We start from the raw sequence: 7,826 nt of genomic DNA on the forward strand, positions 1-7,826 counted from the left end.
CCTGTTTTTGTAAAATGCCTAATGGAATGATGCAATGTCATGTTTTTGTCATTAATACTTCTGCGTTAATGAAACTGCCAAGTTCTTCCCTCTGTTAAAGAAATGCAACTGAAGGCAGTTGTCTTGCCCAGAATACACTAATAGACCCAAGGCTTTTTTGGTATTGTAATACAAATTCAACATTTTTGTGTTCTTTTAATGATGCATAAAGTTAATGCAGATCTCTCCACAGAGTGAGAATTTGTTTAAATTATTCAAAACATAATATTTTATAAAAGCATTGTGCACGTGCTCAGCTGTAAAGTCTGGGAAAACAACACAATTCAGTTTATTTTTAACTCCTCAGTTTGAGTGCAAGGTGACTCCTTTCAGAGGCTAATTCCTACAGAGCAGAAGGACGGTGTACCTTTTCCGTGTGCACATTTTGTTGCTGGTGTCAGTTTAAGTGCCTGGTGGGGGTACCAAAAGCAGTAGAAATCCAGTCTGCAATCCAGTAGAAATCCAGCATAACCTAACAGCCAGAATGCTAATCCAGACATCTAAGGATTCTCTATGCAGATTGGTAGCAGTGGCTCAGGCTTTACCTGGGGGTCACATAGTTCCCGGACAACCATTTTAGCAAGAACCTTTTTACAGTGTTGGTTTTTTGGTTTTGTGGGGTTTTTGGTTTTTGTTTGGTTTTTTTTTACTTGTTTGTTTTTGTTTTTGTTTTTTTTTTACTTTATAAGATATGTATTGCAAGCATGACAAATAATACTAACAGAAATAAGAGAGAAAGAAACAAAAATGATCCTCTGGCTTTTTGTCTCTTTTAAATCAATGTAGCTGTAAATCCACCCTCCTGAACTCCATCTCTGTGATGTGGTGCATGTTAGTACCGGGCTGCAGCCCTCTTACCATCTATCTTCTTTCCCCTGTGGCTGGTGGCTAGTGTGTGGGTAGCACCCAGCGGAGAGCTGCGCAGGAGCTGTGGTTTACAGCACACTACCTGCTCTGACTCCATCACCAGTTTGCCCTGTGGCCTTTAACCACTGAGACAGACTTTGGGGGTTTTTAGGCTGGTAACATTACATTGACAGTGTCCACAGATGTCTCCCCTGGAGAACAAAACTGGCAAATACTCTATTCACTCTGAACCAGTGGCATTCAGCCCTTCTGAAAATTGGGCTGTAGATATTTAAAGGTCAGATCCTAAAATTAGAGACTGATGCTAGAAATCTTGATTTTTACCGCAACTGGCCATGAATCTCCATGGCCACGTATCTCATTTTAATTTCATGGCAGTCATTGGAGCTGTGTCAAATACAACTGAGATCCCCACTCAGCATCTTACGTCCTTGTGTTAAAATGAGGATGATGATACCTGCTCCCAAAACCAGCTGTTAGTAAAAAGAAAATATTTGTCATGCTATAGCATAAGTACTTCCCTGCCATGTTTATTCTAGAACCATGGGAGATGGTCAGTGCTGCTGCTTAATAATTGATGATTTATTAATGGTGCATGGGGTTACTTACTCCAAAGAAGGGCATGAGGGGTAACAGTAATTAATGTTTCCATAGTGCTTTAATGATGCTAAATGCTACTACTGTTGTCTGTCCAGTAACATAGCATAGAGTCCATAGATAAGTTTAAACTGTACATAATTTTTACTTGATTGAACTAAGATAAATTGGGTATTACTTTCATATTTGCCTGAAGAAACACAAACGGGCAGAAATCAACTACATTTCCACAATGGGACAATGACATCAGCTTTTGGCTGCTCTGTTCTCTGGTACCACTGCGGGTGGTTGTGTTGTAGTGCCAGCCACTTTAAAAATTTGAAATCTGTTTTGCACTGCAATCTTCTTTCCCAGTCACTCTCAACTTTCTCAAACTAATTCCTTTTAAAACTGTATTTTTCATCCTCTATCTCAGGCCAAAGATTCTTAGAGCAAAATGAGTAGATTTCTTTGTATGAGGATAAAAACCTTCCAACAATTTTCTCTCAGGTTTTAATAAGAAATTTGATGCTGAGATAAATGACCAAAGGTAGAAATTCCAAACTTGGCTTGTTTAGAAAAACTCATTCAGTCTTAACAAGCTGTCTTGGAAGACCTAAATAAGGAGTGCTTTGTTAATGCTCAGGGCTAAAGGAGCCCAATAGCTTTTGAGCTTCACAGGAGAGATGCGTCTGTTGTTGAGCAGACTTGTTTGGAAATGTGCTGGGGAAAAAAATCTACATCCTATATGCATATTTTTACTATATAAATCAGAAAAGATTCTCTTGTATGGCTTCATATTTTAGGGATTCAACCCCCCGAAGTCTTTCTAGGGTTTACTTATACAGTAAGATAATTTAAAGAATACACTAAAAGGGTTGAAAAGAGTGTGCTAGTTAAGAACAGTTGTAAGACATCTTCCACACATGAATGTGCAGGATCAGCCCCTAATTTATGTGGCTGGCAGTAAAGATGTAAAAATTTACCTCTCCTGGAATAGCAAGACTTGATTCTTCTGCGGTCTGGTAAAAGGTGAACTTACTGCTACAATTCTGGAAAACTTCAGTCTAGTATTTGTTTGCACTCTAGTTAGTTATGTAATGAAGTGAGAGCTGAATGGTTTTGCTGAACAAGCAGCCCAAAGGTCTGTTTTGTGTCACAGTGCTCAAATTACTCAGAACCAACGTGTTTTTATAATTTATAACTTACACAATTAATATATGATTTATAATTAGTAATTAAAAATATTAATTTTGAAGTATCACTGCCTTTTATAATGTGATAGATTTATTTTAGTTACATTCATGTTGGAAGCCTTTCCTCTTCTCCTTCTTGTGGAGATGGTCATGGTGTTCCTGGCAAGGTAGATTCCTATGGTTTGGTGCAATCCGCAGTGAATGTTTACAGCTATTTTTCAGTTACATCAGAGATTTTGTTTTGATCCCTCAAGTTAGTTCTTTGAATCAAGCAAATTTCTGTTTTTAGGAAAGTCAGTTTCCTAGCAATGAATTTTATTGACCATTACAATTTGGGCTATACAAGATGATATTGGTTGACAAGGTCCACCAGCTTTTTAGAGGACATGACCTTATTCTTTCCTCTTCTGCCCAAGAGGCTTACTCCTTTCTTGACTGAAAATTAAGGACTTCAGTCACTTGTTTGTGCCTTCTGGATGTCCAGACAGAAGCAGCAGCTTCTGGTGGCCACGTGCCGGAGATCCCAGACAGGTTGAATGTGCAATGCTGCAGCACGTGTGCAGTGAGTTGCTTAAATTTCAGGAAGGTGCCTGAGCTTTATGGCTTGCTGGGGCCCATGCAGTGAATGTGGTGCACAAGAGAGTCATCCAGGCAGCTTTGTGAGTGCCACCAGCTCTATGGACTGGTGCTGCACCACAGCCGTGATGCCAGGCTGTCGCCCGGTGCACGACCATATCCCAGAGTTTCATCAGGGGCCCCGTCTCAAGCTGGACCTTTCCATAGCTACCTGCCCACTCCCAAAACTACCCAAATTCCACAGCAAAATCTCTTTTCATTTTCCAGTCTCTGCTAGTGGCTTGTTTTAGTTTCAAAGAAACCTCAGTTCAGATGAGTTATTTGGAGCTCGGCTGGTCTAAGCTTTTGCTTTGGTTAATGGGGAGGTCTTGCGAATGAAGAAAAGGAGAACTGTTACGTACCACGCTGACGTTAGCACCACAGGCGCCAAGGGTCACCTTGCGAGAACTCTTTAGCTGCCCCAGCATTGCTTATTTCTGAGAACAGTGTGTATTTTAAATACAAGTGTGATTCAAAGTGTCTGAGCCTGACATCAGGGTGTATTTCTGAGCACTGCTGTGGACCCCTGTCCTGCCCGCTCTGAGGCAGGTGCTTGGCTCCATGCACTGCAGACGGAGGTGCTGTGTTTAGCCAGGCTATTTGCAGTGCTCCCACCTCATCTCAGTTTTAAGGTCTCCTGGCTGAACTGATGCTGCTTTCAGGTGCATTTGTTAGAAATAAAGCCTTGGCTTGAGAGGAGCATGAGAGAGGGTACTTCATTGCTGTGCGGGGTGAGTGGGATGGCAAGGAGCAGTTTTGTCTTGGCAGGAGGATCGGTGTTCCTCTCCAAAGGGACAGCCCTTCTTCTTCTGGAGGCTTGTCTCCTGCACTGCAGTGCACAGGGGTAAATTCTTCTTCACCATCTAGGTGTTGTTTCCCTGGTACCTGTTTAGGCTAACATTTTGTTTATCTGGGTTTTTTTTCTTTTCCTCCAGATAATATACTTTCTTCACCACTTTTCTCCTGGTGAAGGGCAAAAGGGTTTGATCTTTGTAAGATTTGTTAAAATATTTTTGTGTTTATAAGAGGAAAGCTGACATGTATAAAGAAATATGTGCTTTTGTAATTTTTTTGTTGTATGATTCAGCATTTAAATGTTTTACAGATGCAATTTTTTTGCACTCTCTCTGCATATATTCATTAAAAGTATATTTATTTTCTGTCTTTAAGGTTTACTTTGTTTTTTTTTCTTCTACTGTTATGCAGTACATGCAACATTAAAAATCAGTGTAAAGACATTGTCTCATTTTGTTGTAATTCTTAACTGCCTTTAAAAAGGTGAACATAGAAAATTTATGTGAGAAATTCGAACACACCTGGGGTGTTTCATGGGAATTTTGGGCATAAAGAAGGGTAGAATAGATGGGTTCAGAATCGTGACTCACTTTCTTTCTCAAAAATAAATGACATCAAAATAATTTTAAAGAGATCTGGGCACACTCTGGGTTAGCTCCTGTGCGCTTCTGCAGCGGTGTGCAGACACCACGGCAGTGGTGGTGTTCCCTCTTTGTAGGTGGTGCAGGCTTACCATAACTCTGCCCCCTCACAAAGTCTGGTGGAGATCACGGCCTCGGTGTACCAGGAGCAACCTGGAAGAGCCAGAGCTACCCCAGGCTGTGTGTGGGGATGCGCAGGAGGCCGCACAAAGAAATGTCTGCTGCTTCACAGCCCTCTTTCTCTTCCCTTGCTCCCTCAACCCTGCCTGTCCTCATAGTAGAATAAGGCCTCCTGCTCTGCATTTCCAAAGGACATGACAAAACACTACACCCTGCTGTGTAATTTCAGGTTTACCTGCTCCTTAGCTTTCTCACACACCCACATCTTCAGTGCTTACGAGAGACAATCATAGCTGTGTTTTTTGAGCATCACATATTAAGATGATGTTTACTATTAAATATTTCCAGCTTGGGTACAAGTACTCAGCATCCGAAGTCAGGATTTTCCACCTGAGTGACACATCCTTGAAAACCCAGTGTGCCATCTGTGGAGCTTTTCACCTCAATAGGTTATCTGAAAGGTTTGGAGAGTTTTGCCTCTGAAAACACCTTTTGAGGGTTGAGGAGAAGGGCTAGAAGGCTGTTTTCACCTCAACATTGCCTTTGCAACAATGTCATTGTCACCTACAGCTAGAAATTTTGGTCACGCCTGTATAATTCCCCCCTCCCCCCAGTTTTTTTTGGAGTAAATTCAGCACTGATGTTACTCCACTTAAACATAGTTAATGCATTTATTTATTTTTGGGGGGCCAGGGCTCTGGTCTTGTTCAGTAAATGTGCAACAAAGCAGTGGCAACACATCTGTCCACATGGTACTGTATGTGATGCATTGCAGCAGACCAAATGTTTCCAGCCGAGCACATTTCCTTCAGAGGATCTTGCTGATCACCGAGGAAGCAGTTTTGCGTTGGGAATGCGTCAGTTCTGTCAAACTCCTGATGGAGACCAGCTGCTGGCAGCCAATGTGCCTGGTGCCCTGCCAGCCCACCAGCTGCCAGTGGTGGGCAAACTGCCCGGCTCCCACCTGGTAGATGAGGAAACCTATGGCTCCTCACCTGGCAACTTTGAAAAAAAACCTCAACAAATCTTTTCCAAGAAAAATTTGACATTTCTGAATTCCTCTCCAATTTTAAAAATTCCAGATCAGACGAGTCTGAGCAATTTTCAGCAAAGTGGAAAGTCCAGAGGCCTGATGACTCCTGTATGGTCACATCTTCTTCCATGCACGCTTGTTCTTCAGCAGAAATGGTCAGTTCAGTCTCTTAATGTGTGTGGAGAACTGGCACTCACCACTACTCCTGCCAACCCAAACATCTTCTGACCTGTTTTGGAAAAAAAAAAAAAAGAAAAAAAGGTCAATGACTTCAAATTTGATTTGATCCCAGCTTCAGCATGCAAGTTTTCCCCCAGTTCCTGTACTTGTCACGAAGGCTGGCTTTCTTCAATAGCCTTTTATTTCAGGGTTATTTGTAACCAAATCCCTGGATTTTAAACTCATATTTTTTGCTGTTACAAAAGATGTTGTTTACCTTCTTAACCTGTGTGTGTATAACAGCCATCCGCCCACCCATGTCCACACTCCCTTCTGCATGGGCGTGAGTGTTGCCTTAAACACTACCCTCAGCTTGATCCATCCTTCCAGTTTGACAAATGTCACTCAATGTCACCCTTGTAAAACACCTCCTCTGGTCTCCCAATAAGCAGGTCAACATTTTTGCTCCGGGATGACCCTGCAGGTGGTGCTGCCCACCCTGGCATCATTCTGTCACGCTTCTCCATGGGGCCTGTGACTCCTCCTGGGGATGTTTCCTTTTCTGTAGGTGCTGATTGCCCTTGTAAGTACATTTTCCAGTGGCCTTTGAGACTGTGTGTTGGCTCCTTTATCTTTCAAGCTCTCCAGCTCTTCCAATCTGGAAACTTTTTAGTTTTTGGAAACCAGAAATCACTGAAAATTATGACAGAAAGCCTTGTCTTTCTACAGAACTTTCCAGGGATATCCCAGAATGTAAAAAACCACAACAAACAACCAAAACCCCAAAACCACCCACAAAATAATACTTTTCAGAGCAAACACTTTCCATTTGGTACCATGGAAAGTGTACTTCCAAAGTGCTTCTCACATGGGACCTCTCAGGCTGAGCTTCTCAGCCCAGAACTCAGCTTTACACCTATGCATTAAACAACATCTCCAGCCACTGCCATGCTGAGCCTCACAGGTGCCCAACAGGCAACCTCAAGGCTGCAAATCTGTGTTGTCATATTCAACACAAAACGCATCCCAAACACTTCTTGTCATTCCTTTCCATAACCTGAGCTTTATCAGGGCTAGGAAGGGGAATGGGTGCACTTTAAAGTTCAGCAGGGATGGTGGATTAGCTGTGTGGTGACAAGAGTTTGTAAACAACAGCCCAGTGTCCACACCTGCCCAAAGATACGTCTGTGTTTTATCCAAAAATTGAAAACTGCAGGAACTCTGACTTCTCAGACTGAGGCTGTAGAAAGTTTCCCCAAGCAGGGTTAAAATGAAACCTCCAAGCCAGAGACCCCCATGTCTTTTTTCTTAGTAGTACCACGTAGTAAAAAATGAAAAATCCTTCCTGATGGTGACCTCTTATTAGCAGGCACAGTTGGCAACTTGGCAGTCTTGCCTTCTTGAGATCCATGCCAGTGTCAAAATGACAGACTCTGAGAAAGCCTTGAGGAGTGGCCGATTAGTGAGTAATTGAGTTTTCTTGAGGTTTGGCTAATGAATTTAGGCCCAGGTGGGTGCACGTGCCTGTAGTAGTCTGTCCTGCTGTCTGTTGTGGAGAGGACAGGAGCTTCTGCTACCTCCAGTAGCTGCTTCTTGCAGCAGCTCATCTGGGACACCATGGCTAGCAGGGATGCTGTCTTGGCAGCTGCTGGATTTCCCCATGTAAGTGTGTTTGCGCATCCTGTTGCTTCATTGGGTCTGAGATGCAGATCAGGCCTTAAAAGAAGAGCTCTGGGGAATGTCCTGCAAAGATGTCCAGGAACAGCACTCTAGATACTAGAGGAG

This window comes from Mesitornis unicolor, unplaced genomic scaffold (genome assembly GCF_000695765.1).
Source record: "Mesitornis unicolor isolate BGI_N332 unplaced genomic scaffold, ASM69576v1 scaffold9840, whole genome shotgun sequence".
NCBI classification, from domain to species: domain Eukaryota; kingdom Metazoa; phylum Chordata; class Aves; order Mesitornithiformes; family Mesitornithidae; genus Mesitornis; species Mesitornis unicolor.